Genomic DNA, 19,950 nt, shown 5'->3' with positions numbered 1-19,950 from the left:
CCATCTTTCACAGTAGCTGTTAGAATTAAATGAAATAATGTACAATCATTTATTTACCAAAAATTACTGAACACTACCACATGTCTCTCATCTATTACAATCATTTTATAACTGTTAATCAATTGAATTCTTGCCACATATCAGGCACTGAGCAGGCATGTATTATTTTACTTAATCTTTAAAACAACCTATTGTATTATCTCAATTTTACAAGTGAAGAAACTAAGACTCCTGCAGACTAAGAAACCTTCCCAAGGTTGTACAGTTTCACACCAAGAAAGTTTGATAATAAAACCCGGGTGTGACCAGCATCCTAGATCAACTGCACTTCCGTAAGATTCTCTGCTGAACGATACCTGATAATTAGTAAGTGATTATTTACTGCTTCTTCTGCAAGACAGTCTGTTCCTTATTTTGAAAAATTAAATCTAATTGTTATTTGCCCCTGGAATACAGGGAAATGGTAGGAGAAGAAGGAAGAGGAATTTACAATTTGTTCCACTGAGAAGCATCAGCATCAACGATTAGACATTAACCCTCCCTGGGTGCAAGTCACCAGCAGCCCTTCCCAAGGAACGCTCAGAAAGCAGGAATCTTGGTATCCAGTTACCTATGAAGTACAGCGTCTCCGCCCGCCCAAGGATCACTGCGTTTGTGCTAGAAATGCCAGCGTCTGGGGACGGCTCTAATGCCAGGTACTTCAAACGCCAGATAGTTCTTTCCTTGCCTTTCTCACTCTGCTGGAGACCGACCACAGAACCTTGCTTCTGCAGGCAGAGAGGGAATCCCGTGTGTTTTGCTGCCTCCTTGTGGTCATGTTAAATTTCTCTCTTTTGAGTGATAACCTGGATTACAATTTTCCAATTAAAACCCCTCACTTTGAAGGGCTCAGTATGCATGTGGTGTACCTTTCCCCTCCATGTAAAACAGATATGTAACACTAGGACACTGAGTTTCAAGTGAGCTCAGAAGGATGGAGTGGACTAGAGTCTCAACTGGATGTGAAAGGGATCTTTTCATTGAAACTTCCACAAGGTGAAGATTTTTCTCTAACATTTAGTGTTGGAGCTTGAATGTTCCCCATGGTATCATCATAAATAGAACCATGTATGGAAAGGGGCAGGTGAATTGTAAACTGACCACCACGTTATCTGCTTCTTAGGAATGTTAAACAATTCCAATATTTTAAATTGGGAGACAAAGCGGCACAAGAGAGAAGACACAAGTCATCTTAAAAGAGTGTGTTAGCACCCCGGAGAGACGCTAGTGATGGTGGCCGGAGCTGAGAAGCTGACTGGAAAGGGAAAGAATGGAACTAGGACAAAAAACATCCACCACCCAGTGTGAGAACTGATCAAAATAGACGGGAAAACTTTAAGATAAACTCCTATCGGATCGATTAAACTTAAGGTAACTTTTTCTCTCCAGCTTTTTTATAACTATTCAAATTCACATCATTTCCAAATTAGACCCCAAAAGGATATTAACAGGGCTTCTTTCCAGAAATACAAAATACACTAAAAACAAATGCTTTCAGGAACCATAATTGTGTACTAAAAAATAAAGAAAAGCATTTGAAAAGGAATTTTTTTCTCTTTTTTGGACCCATTCTTTGTCCAAATTTGATCTCTTCAACTCTCACTTAGAAGTTAGTAAACTTGGGAGGCGGAGCAAGATGGCAGCCGAGTATCAGCTTCCTTGCATCTGGGCACCATGAGTCTGGGGAGACAGGACACCAGGCATCTCTGGCTGGTGGGATCTGCCTATCATCACCCCTGTGAGGATACAGGGAGTCAGCGAGAGACTTCTGGACCCCAAGAGGAGGACTAAAACAGTGGAAAAACGGCAAGTGGTCGCGTGTGTTCAATCCGTCTAAACCCGCCCGCAACTGTAAGTTCAGTAGCAGCGAGACTGCAAACCAGAAAGGCCTTACCTGTGAACTGTTTTGGTGTCTTTGGACTTGGCACTCAGTTGAACTGCCTTGGGGAGAGTCTGAGCAGGAGTGCGGAGAACTTTGGCTGTTGTCTAGGGCCCCGGTCTGAGCCGCTGAGCCAGAGGAGCTAATAGTGTTTGGCTAGGGGTCACAGGGAACCATTGTGAGTGATCTGCCCCAGCAAGCTCTGCCCTCAGGGTTGCAGAGCTAGAATCGGGTGGGAGCTGGTAACCCAGCGACCAAGGAGCCTTAGGGTGGGGTCTGAGCCGCCTTGCAGCCCTAACCCTCAGGGGCAGAGTGAGACCAGTTTTGGCACACTGGGTAAGTGGATAGCCACTTCAGGAGTGATTCCAGTGACAAGCACTTTCCTGAGAAAGCTTCTGCTCAGCAAGTTTACAAGTTCAAAGTGCCTTTTAAGTGGGCTGAAGAGAGATTTAGGGTGTCTACCTGCTGGGGTTTGAGAAATCAGCAGCGTCCAGTCGTATCAGAACTGTGATTAACATCTCATACCCCAGAAGACCACGTGTTGCCCAGACAATATTCAATAACATATACATACTGCTTTGTTTTGGGTTGTGTTTTTTTTTTTGTTTGTTTGTTTTTGTTTTGGTTGGTTTTTTTGTTTATTATGATGTTGTTGATGTTGTTTTGTTTTTTAATTTCAACCTTTTCCATACAGAGCCTTTTTCTTTCTCAATTTTTCTAGTTGAATTATAATTTCCCATTGCTGCCCTTTTCAACAACTAGAACTTCATTTTTGCTAGTGTTTCTACCACTATTATTTGGTTTTTCACCCAATTTTATCCCGTAAAGTTTTCTGTTTGCTTTTTTTGGTTTGATTTATAGCATTTTTGTCTTTTCTCTCTACTTGGTGGAGGTGGGGTTCTGTGGCTGATCAGGTTAGCAAAGAGCTACTGACCTCAAGGGAACCACCCAACCGGGCACCCCCAGAAGGTGGGGTTTTGTTAAGGTTGTGTCAAAGTACCCTACTGTACATCTATATCGCTCTGTCTCCCTCTTTCTGTGCCTTTCTTCTTTTTGTCAATATTCCTTTTACACACCCGCTCTCCTTTCTCTATTTTTTTTTTCTTTTCACTGGTCCTCCTTTCTTTCATCCCTTTCTTGCTGTTCAACCTTCTAACCCTTCTGGTCCTGTACCAAAATGACTCATACAACCCTTAGTCCACAGGCACAAGAACTTAAAGAGCAAGAGGAAGTGAAAGGAAAATTAGGGCAAGGAAACAGATAAAAGAAATCACTCATGAGGAAGAATCAGCAGAAAACTCCAGGCAACATGAAGAACCAGTCCAGAACAACCCTGCCAAGGGACCATGAGGTACTACTGCAGAGGATTCCACCTATAAAGAAATGTTAGGAATGACAGAAAGGGAATTTAAAATACACATGATGAAAACAATGAAAGAAATGATGGAAACAATGAAGGAAACTGCTAATAAAGTGGAAAATAACCAAAAGGAAACCCAAAAACAGAATCAAATAAGAGATGAACGATATGAAGAATATAAAAAGGATATAGCAGAGCTGAAGGAACTGAAACAGTCAATTAGGGAACTTAAAGATGCAATGGAAAGTATCAGCAACAGGTTAGACCATGCAGAAGAAAGAATTTCAGAGGTAGAAGACAAAGTTCTTGAGATAACTCAGATAGTAAAAGAGGCAGAAAAGAAGAGACAGAAAGCAGAACGTTCACTGTCAGAATTATGGGACTTTATAAAGCGTTCCAACATACGAATTATAGGAATTCCAGAAGGGGAAGAAGAATGCCCCAGAGGAATGGAAGCCATACTAGAGAATATTATAAAAGAAAATTTCCCAAATATCACCAAAGATTCTGACACACTGCTTTCAGAGGGATATCGGACCCCAGGTCGCCTCAACTCTAACTGAGCTTCTCCAAGACACATTGTGATGAACCTGTCCAAAGTCAAGACAAAAGAAAAGATTCTGCAAGCTGCCAGGAGTAAGCGCCGGTTGACCTACAGGGGCAAATCCATCAGAGTGATCGCAGACTTCTCTAATGAAACTTTCCAAGCAAGAAGACAATGGTCATCTACCTTTAATCTACTTAAACAGAACAATTTCCAGCCCAGAATTCTGTACCCTGCTAAGCTAAGCTTCAAAATTGACGGAGAAATCAAATCATTTACGGATATACAAACATTGAGGAAATTCGCCACAACAAGACCAGCTCTACAGGAAATACTTCAACCTGTTCTGCACACTGACCACCACAATGGATCAGCAGCAAAGTAAGAACTCAGAAATGAAAGGACAGAGCCTAACCTCCACACTGATGCAAAAGATAAAACTAAGCAATGGACTCTCACAAAATAAGATGAATAGAATACTACCACACTTATCAATTATCTCAATAAATGTTAATGGCTTGAATTCCCCACTGAAGAGACATAGATTGGCTGACTGGATTAAAAAACACAAGCCATCCATCTGCTGTCTGCAAAAAACACACCTGGCTTCAAAAGACAAATTCAAGCTCCGAGTCAAGGGTTGGAAGACAATTTTTCAGGCAAATGGAATTCAGAAGAAAAGAGGAGTTGCAATCTTATTTTCAGATACATGTGGATTTAAAGCAACTAAAGTCAAAAAGACAAAGATGGTCACTTTATATTGGTCTAGGGAAAAATACAACAAGAAGACATTTCAATTCTAAATATTTATGCACCCAATTTAAATGCTCCCAGATTCTTGAAACAGACCTTACTCAGTCTGAGCAATATGATATCTGATAATACCATCATAACAGGGGACTTTAACACTCCTCTTACAGAGCTGGACAGATCCTCTAAACAGAAATTAAACAAAGATATAAGAGATTTAAATGAGACCCTAGAACAACTGTGCTTGATAGACGCATATAGAACACTCCATCCCAAAGATAAAGAATATACATTCTTCTCATCACCCCATGGAACATTCTCCAAAATTGATCATATCCTGGGACACAAAACAAATATCAACAGAATCAAAAGAATTGAAATTTTACCTTGTATCTTCTCAGACCATAAGGCACTAAAGGTGCAACTCAACTCTAACAAAAATGCTCGACCCCACCCAAAGGCATGGAAATTAAACAATCTTCTGTTGAATAACAGATGGGTGCAGGAAGAAATAAAACAGGAAATCATTAACTTCCTTGAGCATAACAACAATGAAGACACAAGCTACCAAAACCTGTGGGATACTGCAAAAGCAGTTTTGAGAGGAAAATTCATCGCTTTAGATGCCTACATTCGAAAAACAGAAAGAGAGCACATCAACAATCTCACAAGAGATCTTATGGAATTGGAAAAAGAAGAACGATCTAAGCCTAAACTCAGTAGAAGAAAAGAAATATCCAAAATCAAATCAGAGATCAATGAAATTGAAAACAAAAGAATCATTCAGAAAATTAATGAAACAAGGAGTTGGTTTTTTGAAAAAATAAATAAAATAGATAAACCATTGGCCAGACTAACGAGGAATAGAAAAGTAAAATCTCTAGTAACCTCAATCAGAAATGATAAAGGGGAAATAACAACTGATCCCACAGAGATACAAGAGATCATCTCTGAATACTACCAGAAACTCTATGCCCAGACATTTGACAATGTGAAGGAAATGGAGAAATATTTGGAATCACACCCTCTCCCTAGACTCAGCCAGGAAGAAATAGAGCTCCTGAACAGACCAATTTCAAGCACTGAGATCAGAGAAACAATAAAAAATCTTCCAACCAAAAAATGCCCTGGTCCAGATGGCTTCACTCCAGAATCCTATCAAACCTTCAAGGAAGACCTTATTCCTGTACTGCAGAAATTATTCCAAAAAATTGAGGAAGAAGGAATCTTCCCCAACACATTCTATGAAGCAAACATCAACCTGATACCAAAACCAGGAAAAAACCCAAACAAAAAGGAGAATTTCAGACCAATCTCACTCATGAATATAGATGCAAAGATTCTCAACAAAATCCTAGCTAATAGATTACTGCTTATCATCAAAAAAGTCATTCATCATGATCAAGTAGGCTTCATCCCAGGGATGCCAGGCTGGTTTAACATACACAAGTCCATAAACATTATCCACCATATTAACAGAAGCAAAAATAAAGATCACATGATCCTCTCAATAGATGCAGAAAAAGCATTTGATAAAATCCAGCATCCTTTTCTAATTAGAACACTGAAGAGTATAGGCATAGGTGGCACATTTCTAAAACTGATTGAAGCTATCTATGACAAACCCACAGCCAATATTTTACTGAATGGAGTAAAACTGAAAGCTTTTCCTCTTAGAGCTGGAACCAGACAAGGTTGTCCTCTGTCACCTTTACTATTCAACATAGTGCTGGAAGTTCTAGCCAATACAATTAGGCAAGACAAGGAAATAAAGGGACTCCAAATGGGAGCAGAGGAGGTCAAACTCTCCCTCTTTGCTGACGACATGATCTTATACTTAGAGAACCCCAAAGACTCAACCACAAGACTCCAAGAAGTCATCAAAAAATACAGTAATGTTTCAGGATATAAAATCAATGTCCACAAGTCAGTAGCCGTTGTATACACCAATAACAGTCAAGATGAGAAGCTAATTAAGGACACAACTCCCTTCACCATAGTTTCAAAGAAAATGAAATACCTAGGAATATACCTAACGAAGGAGGTGAAGGACCTCTATAAAGAAAACTATGAAATCCTCAGAAAGGAAATAGCAGAGGATATTAACAAATGGAAGAACATACCATGCTCATGGATGGGAAGAATCAACATTGTTAAAATGTCTATACTTCCCAAAGCAATCTACCTATTCAATGCCATTCCTATCAAAATACCAACATCATACTTTCAAGATTTGGAAAAAATGATTCTGCGTTTTGTATGGAACCGGAAAAAACCCCGTATAGCTTAAGGCAGTTCTTAGTAATAAAAATAAAGCTGGGGCATCAGCATACCAGATTTTAGTCTGTACTACAAAGCCATAGTGGTCAAGACAGCATGGTACTGGCACAAAAACAGAGACATAGACACTTGGAATCGAATTGAAAACCAAGAAATGAAACTAACATCTTACAACCACCTAATCTTTGATAAACCAAACAAGAACATACCTTGGGGGAAAGACTCCCTATTCAATAAATGGTGTTGGGAGAACTGGATGTCTACATGTAAAAGACTGAAACTGGACCCACACCTTTCCCCACTCACAAAAATTGATTCAAGATGGATAAAGGACTTAAATTTAAGGCATGAAACAATAAAAATCCTCCAAGAAAGCATAGGAAAAACACTGGAAGATATTGGCCTGGGGAAAGACTTCATGAAGAAGACTGCCATGGCAATTGCAACAACAACAAAAATAAACAAATGGGACTTCATTAAACTGAAAAGCTTCTGTACAGCTAAGGAGACAATAACCAAAGCAAAGAGACAACCTATACAATGGGAAAGGATATTTGCATATTTTCAATCAGACAAAAGCTTGATAACTAGGATCTATAGAGAACTCAAATTAATCCACATGAAAAAAGCCAACAATCCCATATATCAATGGGCAAGAGACATGAATAGAACTTTCTCTATCTCTCTAAAGATGACAGACGAATGGCTAACAAACACATGAAAAAATGTTCATCATCTCTATATATTGGAGAAATGCAAATCAAAACAACCCTGAGATATCATCTAACCCCAGTGAGAATGGCCCACATCACAAAATCTCAAAACTGCAGATGCTGGCATGGATGTGGAGAGAAGGGAACACTTTTACCCTGCTGGTGGGACTGCAAACTAGTACAACCTTTTTGGAAGGAAGTATGGAGAAACCTCAAAGCACTCAACCTAGACCTCCCATTTGATCCTGCAATCCCATTACTGGGCATCTACCCAGAAGGAAAAAAATCCTTTTATCATAAGGACACTTGTACTAGACTGTTTAATGCAGCTCAATTTACTATCGCCAAAATGTGGAAACAGCCTAAATGCCCACCAACCCAGGAATGGATTAACAAGCTGTGGTATATGTACACCATGGAATACTATTCAGCCATTAAAAAAAAATGGAGACTTTACATCCTTCGTATTCACCTGGATGGAAGTGGAAGACATTATTCTTAGTAAAGCATCACAAGAATGGAGAATCATGAATCCTATGTACTCAGTTTTGATATGAGGACAATTAATGACAATTAAGGTTATGAGGGGGAAGCAGAAAGAGGGACAGAGGGAGGGGGGTGTGGCCTTGGTGTGTGTCACACTTTATGGGGGCAAGACATGATTGCAAGAGGGACTTTACCTAACAATTGCAATCAGTGTAACCTAGCTTATTGTACCCTCAATGAATCCCCAACAATAAAAAAAAAAAAGAAGTTAGTAAACTTGAAGTTTTGGAGTAAGTTATGTTTTTGTCAGAAAAACTAATTGCTTTGTATATTATTAAGGTATAATGTAACTATATATGCATATATATCACAATACTATAATAAAGTATATGTTAAATATATTAATATAGTATGTTATCATAATATAGTATTATTTAATATGGATTATTAATAAATAATTATTGACTGATAAATTATTAAATAAAGTCTTTATGAAGTATGGTTATTATATTTGCTAAGTTTAATAAACTACATATTATATGGTAATCATTAAGGTATAATCTTAAAATAGTATATAAAGAGACCTTGCTTTACTTTGTAGAAAAGTTGACATGGATGATTGGTTATTAATGGCTATAATCATTTAGTTATTAGGAGACGGGCACATTACTGACATTTATAATAAATAGGATACCCCCTAGGAAATTCCATTTCTTTCGTTAGGAGTAAACAGATTTTATCTCTTTTTTTCTAATCATTTTCAAGGTTTCACTGTTACAGATATTCTCCAGTAAATGTACATACATTCATCTACACACAACTTGGCGTTTAATTTTGTGAGGTTCACAGCCTCTTTGAAGCCATCAGAGGGCCCCCACACTCCCATGGCCACCTTGCTCTGAATGTTCTCCAGAGCTGTCCACTCAGCACCAGTGAGGGCCCCTTACTTTGATAGAGCACAAGTCTACCAAGGCTGAGGAAAATAGATTTCAGTGATTATGTGCTGATAGGGATGTGCAAAGCTGGGCATCTAAAGTGGGATCCTTTGGGTGGCATATCTGAATTTCATACTGCATTTTTTGGTGTTAAGTCGGTCTTACTTCCCTAGTCACAGTTCCATGAAAATGCTGCATGTAGATTTTATTACGTGAGTATTATTGTTGGCAGTGCTAATAGTATAGCAATACAGATGCCTTTTTTAAGGGGGTACCGCAGCATCAGTAAGTTACTGATATCAGATTATTTTACCAAAGATAATTTTAAAATTTGAAATGGATGCAGTTCTTTGATGATAAATACATTGATATAGCTATTTTATTTCCTATGGGCTCAATAATTTCTTGCCTCAGAAAACATAATTCCTTTGGGATAAAAAATAAATTTGCCAAATTGGCTGAATTGTTGCCAAAAGTTAGAATTGTCAAACTACCTGATATGAAATAGACCAAGACCTTGGCAATAACTATAATGGGAAGAAGAACGATAGCCCAGCTGGTGTACTGGGCCTGTTCACAGCCCAGTTATTTGTAAACCACCTAGAAACCATATGAAATACCATTTCTCCTTCAAATTGTTGCTAACACCCAAAGAATAACGCAGAACTCCACTGTGTTCACTTCTGTAAGGAAAGTGGAAATTCATGTTACAGGCCCATGTGTATTATACATCTTAAAATATTTCCATCTGCTTCCAAAGTTTCCATGAACGATTGCCCAAAAGTCTTTTACAGATTAACAAGGGGGTAAATGGAGAGTTTCGATGGAGCTTTTTCCAAATGCATCTTCCCACCTCCTCCTGCCTGCTACCCCACACACACCTAGTAAATGTTTGCCATGATTTAGTTCTGGATAAAGTCTCTGTTCATATGCAAAAGATATTAACTTTACATTTTCCATAACTTACTCTGACCACAAGAGACGTTCACTTGCTGAACGCCAAAGTATCCCACATAGACGCTGTTTCCTGTGTTCACCAGGACAGCACCATATAGTTAGCAGGCTAAGCCCTGTCCCCTTCCTCTCCCTCTAGCCCCAGATGTCCTAATCTGATGTTAGAAAATGTTGCCATTTCATGACAACCACTGTAAATTATAAAATAGTATGAACAGTGAAATAGTTGTTCTTTCAGTCCTGATTACATTTATGAATAATGGTCAAATTTGCCTTTGACATGAGGCGAAAAGAATGAATTCCTTTCTTCTTTTCCTTTCAGTTGAGGAACAAAAGTCATTTTCTTGCACATAAATAGACATAATTTTTTTTTAGTGTGCCATTGCTTCAAGCTCAATGTTAGGGATGCTGTCTTGCAGGTCCTAGATCCCTGCCTTTTCCTAGTTGGATCCCTGCCTTTTCTAGTCCCTTTCACCCATGGCTCAGCCCAGCTGCCAATTTTGAGAGCAGAGTAACAGCCCAAAAGCCTCTGTAGCTGTGACCAGCCCCTCCCCACCCCAACACATGTTAGGTAGGTAGTGAGGGTCCTCACGCTGTCCTAGGGAAGTGTTGCCCCACCTTGATGCCACCTGAGAAGTTGTCACACCTGGGGAAAGGAGGAACAGCAGTGCCAATCTGCAAACGAGTGCAGGGAATTTCCCAGCCCACGGGCCAGGCAGCCTAGGCCCAGGAGGATCTGGAAAGGGACCCAGAGTAACCTAGGGCTAATTATCATGGCATTGACTGTCTCTTGAAGTGGTTCAATGGTGACCACTGATGGTCATGGAGGTCCAATCTAGATAAAAGACCCTAACCAGACCCCCTGGTTAATAAGAGGCAGCTTCCTCATGTGGTGAATGTATCTTGCTTTTGCTCTGTAAACCTATAAACTCTCCTTCCATAAACTTTGTTTCATGATTGCCCTGTTTGGGGCATGTCTGGTCTTTCATCGGCCAAGAGCACTGGGAACACGCTGGGGAGTGGGCGTGTAGCCTGCCCCTGGATCTAGTGGCCCTGCCATCAGGACTGCCCTGTTGCTGAGTTACTTTTCTCTGGCCCCAAGCCCCATACTCTCCCTCCCTGGGATCCACATATGAGATGACGTGTCACCTGGACTGCTTGCTTACAATTCTCCCCCATCTCTCTTAGTGCCAGTCTGGGTTTCTCTTTGTATCCCCTTCTCACGCTTGTCAGGATCCAAGTCTCTCTTCTGCCCAACCCCTCTGAAAAAATAAGGCACCACCGTAAAGTCTACCTAGTGGCTAACGTCCTTCAGTCCCCATGCCCACAGAGTCACGCATGCCCACCCATTGACTCTCCGAATTCCCCCCCTCTGCAGGGCCCCTGTAATTGAACTAGTGAAATCAGTCCTGACCCTTTCTAGACACTGTTCTTCAACAGATGTCTCTGCTTCTCTGGATCTCCAGGAGTACAAAGGTCCCGGTTCATCCAGCTTCCCACATTGCCCCGTTTCAAACACTGGTTTCCCTGACAAAACTGAAAGACTGAAAATTCATCTCAGGGTCAAGAAAGATTTAGATTCACTCAAATCTAAAAGAGACAACATACAGAGGCCAGTCCCCTCTGTCCGGTTATTCCATTGACTAGCTGTGTAAATCTCATGGAGTTATAAACCAGTTACTCCAACTGGAAAAAGGGTGGCACCAATAATGCATACCTTCTTGACAGTTTTTAAAGAGATTTTTGGGCAGCATCTGTGGCTCAAAAAAGTAGGGCACAGGCCCCATAGGCCCCATATGCCAGAGGTGATGGGTTCAAACCCAGCCCTGGCCAAAAACTGCCAAAAAAAAAAAAAAAATTCTCACTATGTTGCTGAGGCTGCTACAGTGGTATGATCATAGCTCACTGTAGCCTCGATCTCCTGGACTCAAGTGATGCTCCTGCCCCAGCCTTCCAAGTAGCTGGGACTACAGGTGAATACCACCAAGCCTGACTTTTTTCTTTTTTGTTTCCTTTCTTTCCTTCTTTTCCTTCCTTACCTCTTTTCCCTCCTTTCCCTCCCTCCTTCCCTCATTCTTTCTTTTCTTCCTTCCCTCCCTCCTTCCTTTCTTTTTCCTTTCCTTTTTCCTTCCTTTCCCTCAGGATCTTGTTATGTTGCTCAAGGTGGTCTTGAACTCCTGGGCTGACTCAAAAGATCCTCTTACCTCAGCATCTCAAAGTGCTAGGATGACAGGTGTGGGCCACCATGGCCAGCCCTTGTTGACATTTTGTAAGGATCAAATGAAATAATACTTAGTCCTTAATGTTACTGACATTTTTTTTTTTCCCAGCATGAGGCCTTTATTATAACAGCACTCAGTGTGCCCAGCCCACCTCCTGCTGCAGTCCCTGGATGTGAGACTGGTCTTTTCTGGTAGGTAAGTTTTGTTGGGTAAGTGGGTGAGGAAGTGGCCCCTCCCTTGGGCCAGTGGAACCTCTTCCTTCTGGTGATGCCTTTCAGAGGCAACTTAAAGGGAAAGTTACATTTCTTATTGACGTTAATGACATATAAAAATTATATACAATTGCTATATATCAAAAACTTACTACAGCCAGTTTCATAGTGCATGACACTATATTTACTGAAATGCAGACATATGGGGACCATGTTGTGTGGTTCTGTGATAACTGAGGCTGTCACATGCAAATCAAGAGCTGCCTGTACAGGCCAGTGCATTGCTAGATTCTTTATTTCTTATCTCTACAATTCCCACTCTCTCCTATTCACTTCTTACTGTCTTCTGCTATTTTAGGTAGAAAACTAAGGCTTAGAATTTTTTACAGTATTTATCCGAGACCCCCAAAGCTAGTAGTCAGCAGAGTTGAGATTCAGAGCCAGGCATGGGTGGCACTCTCCCTGATACAGACGTGCTGCTTCTCTGAGAAGGAAGTAGAATAGCAAAGTGCGTTTTAAAAGTTTCAAATTCATGTGGAATAGTTTCTCGAGTATTGGATAAATTGAAAAGAAATATTTAAATTAAATTAAATGTTCAATATGTAAAGTATATTCTAGCATCCTATAATATTTTAGTATCAGTGACCTAATGTCTGTTTAAAAAGTAAATCATCAAGTATTGAGTCTGTCCTTTTTTTTCTTGAGGTATCATATTTTAATCTTAGAAATACCCTGAAAATTTTTTTCAATATATGTTGGATTTGCAGTTTTAAAAGTGGTGGTCATTATTTTAATGTCATAAAACAGGATTTGCAAAAGGTTTCCAAAAATGGCTTTATCATGTATGTAAGTAGGTGAACAAAGTTGTTAATTTAATATACAAACTGAAAAATATGAACAGTTATTTACAACATTGAGATTTGGATAAATGATATAATCTATACTCAGCCAGCAAGAGCCATGTATTGTAGGCTATGCAGTCTTGAACAGATTCACACTTAAAATTGCTTGGTTATCTTTCCTTTATATACATTTTTATTTAATTACATTTGTTGAAAAGGGAATTTGATCAGAGGATAATATTAATAAAATCTTCTTGAGTGATAAGGATGTGGCCCACACTGAGCTAAGTGCTTACACTTATGGGCAGTATTTCATTGAATTCTCATAAGCACTGTAAAGTAATTCTTACTACTATCAGCTCCATTTTAAGGAAGAGTAAACTGAGACATAGAGAAATTCAGACCTACATCCAAGGTCGAATAGCTAATAGGTGGGGTAGCCATAATTTTAAACAACCCACCTAGCTCTAGATTGGTGCCCTCTTTCATGTTTCAATACCAATACAAACTCTATTTTTTTGTTCCGTTACTCTTCAACCACTTTCAGTGTTTTAAAATAATTCATTTTATTAGTATTATCGAGTTGTATTTCACTCACATCATCTTGCAAATGTATGTCACAAATCCTGGACATTTCCACACACAAACAGTTTTCAGATAAGTGAAATTAAAATTCAGCCTGGAGAGGTGGAGCAAGATGGCAGACTAGAGACAACTTCTTTGTAACCCAGTGTGGTGAGATTGGGGAGAGAAGACTCCAGGCACCTCTGGCTTGTGGGCTCTACCCAGAAATATCTCTTTGAGGGCACAGGAAGGTAGCAGGAGACTTCAGGACCCCAAGAGGAGGATGAAAGCAGTGAAGAAGCAAGTGTTTGCTTTCAGGCAAAGGCCAATGGGCAGAGGCCAACTGGCTGAGTTGGCTGCAAGGGCAGCCTCAATAGTTGGCAGACAAGGAAGGCCTGCTCTGTGGGATTTTTTTTTTCTACTCCCTCTGCATGCCTTTCTATCTAACAAAATCTCATTTTATCACTGATCTGTGGCCCATGGACTCACTTCTGGAATCTCCAAGACCAAAGACCTGCATGTGCCAGCTGCTATAGAGGTTCTAATCTTCATGCTGCAGCTTTCAAGAGAACAGACTGACTTGAGATCCTGCCAACTACAAATTGGAGGGGTGAAGGTGAAACTTGCCCTTTTCCCTTAGGTCAGTTTGTGGTTGGCAGTGACAGGCAGCCAGACCCTCTTCCTCCAATAACACTCCGACTGAGGCAAAGGCCAAGGGAAAACCTTCCCCTTAATTCTTTGGTAGCTCCCTAGATACCAAGTCACACCCTTTGCCAAGAAGGGTCTGAGAGCCACGGGGTGCCAGTGGCAAACTGCAGTCTGAAGACTCTAAAACATTTCCCAGCTTCAGGGAAGCTCCTACAGATCTCCCAGTACCTATAGGTCACAGGGTGACAGAGGCTGCTGCAGAGACACTTGGGATGTCCAGGAGATGGAACTGCTAAAGAGGAGCCCCCAGCTCAGCACCCAGCCCTAGAGACAAACCTGTGGGTTATTTTTTTTTTTCCTTAAACTTGGGCACTTGGTTGAGTTACCTTGAGAGAGTTTGGATCAGTAAGCAAGTGACTTTGAACAGCACTCAGAGGCCAGGACTGAGCCCCCAAGGCAGAACAGAGCTTTCATTGTTCAGCTGCAGGTAAGAGACAGCCTGTGTGGGAGAGCTACCTGGCAGGCTTGGCCCTCAGGATCCTATTATGAGATGAATGATATGAAGAATATAGAGAGGATATAGCAGAGCTTAAGGAATTGAAGCAGTCAATACGGAAACTTAATGATGCAGAGAAGGTATCAATAACAGATTAGAACATGTAGGCAAAGGAATCTCAGAGGTAGAGGTTAAGCTCTTGACCTAACTCAGGCAGTTAAAGAGACAGAAAAAAGAGAGAGAGAAAGCAGAAAATTCACTAGTAGAATTATGAGACTTCATGAAGTATTCAAACATATGAGTTACGGGTATCCCAGAAGGGGAAGAAGAATGCCCCAAAGGGATGAAAGCCCTACCAGAGGATATCATAAATGAAAATTTCCCAAATATCACCAAAGATTCTGACATGCTCCTTTCAGAGGGATATCAGACTCCAGGGCATCTCAACTCAAACAGAGCTTCTCCAAGACACATTGTCATGAAACTGCCCAAAGTCAAGACAAAAGAAAAGATTCTGTAAGCTGCCAGGAGTAAGTGTCAATTGACCTACAGGGACAAATACATCAGGGTGACCACAGACTTCTCAAATGAAACTTTTCAAACCTGAAGACAATGGTCATCTACCTTTAACTCACTTAAACAAAACAATTTTCAGCCCAGAATTCTATATTCTGCTAAGCTAAGTTTTAAATTTGATGGAGAAATCAAATCATTTGCTGATATGCAAACATTTGGAAGTTTGCCACAACAAGACTGGCTCTACAGAAAATACTTAGACCCTATTCTACACGCTGACCATGACAATAGACCACCAACAAACTAAACACCCAGAAACTGAAGGACAAAATCTACCTTTCACAATAATGCAAAAGATAAAATTAAGCAATGGACTTTCACAAAATAAGATGAATAGAACACCACCACACTTATTACTTATCTCAAAAAATGTTAATGGCTTGAATTCCCCATGGAAGAGGCATAGACTGGCTGATAGGATTAAAAAAAAAAAAAAAAAAAAGCACAAGTCATCCATCTTCTGCCTGCAGGAAACACACCCAGCCTTGAAGGACAAATTAAATCTCAGGGTTAAGAGACAGAGACAATTTTTCAGGCAAGTGAAAATCCTAAGAAAAGAGGGGTTACAGCCCTATTTTCAGCTATAAGTGGATTTAAAACAATTAAAGTCAAAAAATACAATAATGGACACTTCGTATTGGTCAAGGGAATAATACAACAAGGTATTTTAATTCTAAATATTTATGCACCCAACTTAAATGCTTCTAGGTTTTTGAAGCATTTAATTGGTCTTAATTGGTCTGAGCAATTTGATATCCCATAAAAACATAATATCAGGGGAATTTAACACTCCTCTTACAGAGCTGGACAGGTCCTCTAACAGAAACTAAACAAAGATAAAAGGGACTTAAATGTGACCCTAGAACAACTGTGGTTGATAGATATATACAAAACACTCCATCCCAAAGCTAAAGATTATACGTTCTTAACGTATAGAATAAGAATATATATTCTTAATATACGTTCTTTGGCCTATGGAACATTCTTTAAAATAGATCATATCCTGGGACACAAATCAAACCTCAACAAAATCAGAAAAAATTAAAATTTTACCTTGTATCTTCTCACACTACAAAGCAATAAAGATGGAACTCAACTCCAACAAAAATTGTCATCCCCACACAAAAGCAAAGAAATTAAACAACCTTATGCTGAAGGAAAATTGGGTTAAGGAAGAGATAAAAATGGAAATCATTAACTTCCTTGAGCACAACAACAATGAAGACACAAGCTACCAAAACTGTGGAGCACTTCAAAAACAGTCCTAAGAGAAATTGATCACATTAGATGCCTACATTCTGAGAAACAGAAAGAGTGCACATCAATAATCTAAATGAATTGTCTTAAAGAAATGGAAAAGTAAAAGAAATCCAATCCCAAACCTAGCAGAAGAAAAGAAATAACCAAAATTAAATCAGAAATAAATGAAATTGAAAATAAAAATTATTCAGAAAATTAATGAAACAAAAAGTTACTTCTTTGAAAATATAAATAAAATTAATAATCCATTGTCCAGATTAATCAGTAATAGAAAAATAAAATCTTGGATAACCTCAATCAGAAATGAAAAGGGGGAAATAACAACTGACACCACAGAGATACAAGAGATTATTTCTGACTACTACCAAAAACTTTATGACTAGGAATTTGAAAATGCAGAGGAAATAGACCAATACCTGGAATCACATCATCTTCCTAGACTTAACCAGGAAGGAATAGATCTCTTCAACAAATCAGTATCAAACAATAAAAAAAGCTTCCAAAAATAAAAATAAAAAATCCCAGGACCAAAAGGTTTCACATAAGAATTCTATCACACCTTCAAGTCTATAGTGAAACTTGGGACAGGCAGGTACTGTTGGAAGCAGCTGGTGGAGGTGCCGCCCTAGCGGCCAGGACTCTTGACTATGGTGAGCCTCAAAACATCATTATTCAAGATCACAATCAAGGTCAAGAGAAAGAAAACAAAAGTCAGATAATGAAGGAAAAAACACAGGAGCCAGAGCAGAAGCAAAGAGCGTGCTAATGCACGAAGAGACTGAACAGAAGACACTGCAGACTCAAATAGCAAAATAATAAGCCTACGTCATCATAAGAACCAACTTCTTCTTAAAACAGTCAAGAAGACATGAATCCAAAGATAAATCCTCTAAGAAACACAAATCTGAGGAACATAATGACAAAGAACATTCATCTGATAAAGGAAGAGAGCAACTGAATTCATCTGAAAATGGTGAGAAGGGACACAAACGCAAAGAAAGAAAATCATCAAGAGGCAGAAGTCACTCAAGATCTAGGTCTCGAGAAAGATGCCATCATAGTAGAAGCAGGGAGCGGAAGAAGTCTCGATCCAGGAGGAGGGAGCGGAAGAAGTCACGATCTAGAAGCAGAGAGAGGAAGAAATCACTATCCAGAAGCAGGGAAAGAAAATGTAGGATCAGATCTCACTCCCGCTTAAGATCAAGACACAGGCATAGGACTAGAAGCAGGAGTAGGACAAGGAGCAGAAGTAGAGATAGAAAGAAGAGAATTGAAAAACCGAGAAGATTTAGCAGAAGCTTTAGCCGGATGCCTAGCCCACCTCCATTCAGAGGCCAAAACACAGCAATGGATACACCAGAAGCTTTAGCTAGGAGGTTGGAAAGAGTGAAGAAATTATAAGAACAAAGAGAGAAGGAAATGGTTGAAAAACAAAAACAATAAGAAATTGCTGCAGCAGCTGCTGCTACTGGAGGTTCTGCTCTGAATGTTGCTGCCCTGTTGGCATCAGGAACACAAGTAACACCTCAGATAGCTATGGCTGCTCAAATGGCAGCCCTGCAAGCTAAAGCTTTGGCAGAGACCGGAATAGCTGTACCTAGCTATTATAACCCAGCAGCTGTGAATCCAATGAAATTTGCTGAGCAAGAGAATAAAAGAAAAATGCTTTGGCAAGGCAGGAAAGAAGGGGACAGATCCCAATCTGCTGAAATATGGGAAAAATTGAATTTTGGAAACAAAGACCAAAACATGAAGTTTAGGAAATTAATAGGTATTAAGAGTGAAGATGAAGCTGGATGTAGCTCAGTCGATGAAGACAGTTACAAGACTTTGAAACAACAGGAAGAAGTATTTAGAAATCTAGATGCTCAGTATGAAATGGCAAGATCACAAACCCACACACAAAGAGGAATGGGTTTGGGTTTCACATCATCAATGCGAGGAATGGATACAGTTTGAAAAAAAGATCACACCATGTAAAGTTTGGGATTATAGACTTCTTGTTCTGATGTCAAGTCCTTGTTCACCAAACAGCTAGCATTCTAGCTTGCATGGGTGTTGCATTGACTTTAATTTATTGAAAAATACGATTTTTTTTATAAATATCAGATCAGTGATACTGGTGTTAGTGTTGTAATCAGGTTAAACCCACTTCCATTAAACTTGACAGGACTATAGAAGGACAATAATAAAAAAAAAAAAAGAATTCTATCACACCTTCAAAGATGAGCTTATGCCTATATTACAAAACCTATTTCAAAACATTGAGAAGGAAGGGACCTTCCCCCAACACGTTCTATGAAACAAACATCACCTTGATTCCCAAACTAGAATAGGACCCAATAAAAAGGAGAACTATAGACCAATTTTACTAATAAATATTGATGCAAAAATACTCAACAAAATCTTAGCTAATAGATTGCAGCTCCTAATTTAAAAAATTATGTATCACGATCAAGTAGGCTTCATCCAAAGGATGCAAGGCTGGTTTAACATATGCAAATCCATTAATGTAATACATCATATCAATAGAAGTAAAAACAAAGACTATATGATCTTCTTAATAGATGCAGAAAAAACATTTAACAAAATTCAGCATCCTTTTCTAATTAGAACACTTAGGAAAATAGGCATAGGTGGCACATTTCTTAAACTGATTTAAGCCATCTATGACAAACCTCACAACTACCATCATACTGAATGCTTTTCCACTTAGAACTGGAACTAGACAAGGATGTGCACTATTGCCACTATTATTCACCATAGTTCTGGAAGTTCTAGCCAATGCTAGCAGGCAAGAGAAGGATATAAAGGGCATCCAAATGGGGGCAGAGGAGGTCAAACTGATAATATGATCTTATACTCTGAAAACCCCAGAGACTCAACCATAAAATTCCTGGAAGTCATCAGGAAATACGGAAATATCTCAGAGTATAAAATCGATGTCTACAAATCAGTAGCCCTTGTATATGCCAATAATAGCCATGTTGAGAAACAAATCAAGGACACAATTCCCTTCACAGAAGCTTCAAAGAAAATGAAATACTTAAGAATATACCTAACAAAAGAAGTTAAAGATCTTTTCAAGGAGAACTATGTGCAGGGAGAATGGGGACCAAAGACCCCATTCTTAGCAAAGGAAAGCACTCCCAGAAAAAAGAGGAAAATCAGAAAGTAAGCTGAGTGAGTC

At 39.4% G+C, this 19,950-nt stretch overlaps 1 pseudogene across 1 annotated transcript; it reads left to right on the top strand.

Moving 5' to 3' along the window:
* Nucleotides 1–612: 612 nt before the first annotated feature.
* On the top strand, nucleotides 613–18,944 carry LOC128571145 (arginine/serine-rich coiled-coil protein 2-like; annotated as a pseudogene). Its single transcript, XR_008375687.1, has 3 exons — nucleotides 613–695; nucleotides 11,319–11,422; nucleotides 17,581–18,944. The product of XR_008375687.1 is annotated as an arginine/serine-rich coiled-coil protein 2-like (transcript).
* The last annotated feature ends 1,006 nt before the right edge of the window (nucleotides 18,945–19,950 follow it).

Source organism: Nycticebus coucang, chromosome 18 (genome assembly GCF_027406575.1).
Source record: "Nycticebus coucang isolate mNycCou1 chromosome 18, mNycCou1.pri, whole genome shotgun sequence".
NCBI classification, from domain to species: domain Eukaryota; kingdom Metazoa; phylum Chordata; class Mammalia; order Primates; family Lorisidae; genus Nycticebus; species Nycticebus coucang.
This window is presented reverse-complemented; position numbering and strand designations above follow the sequence as displayed.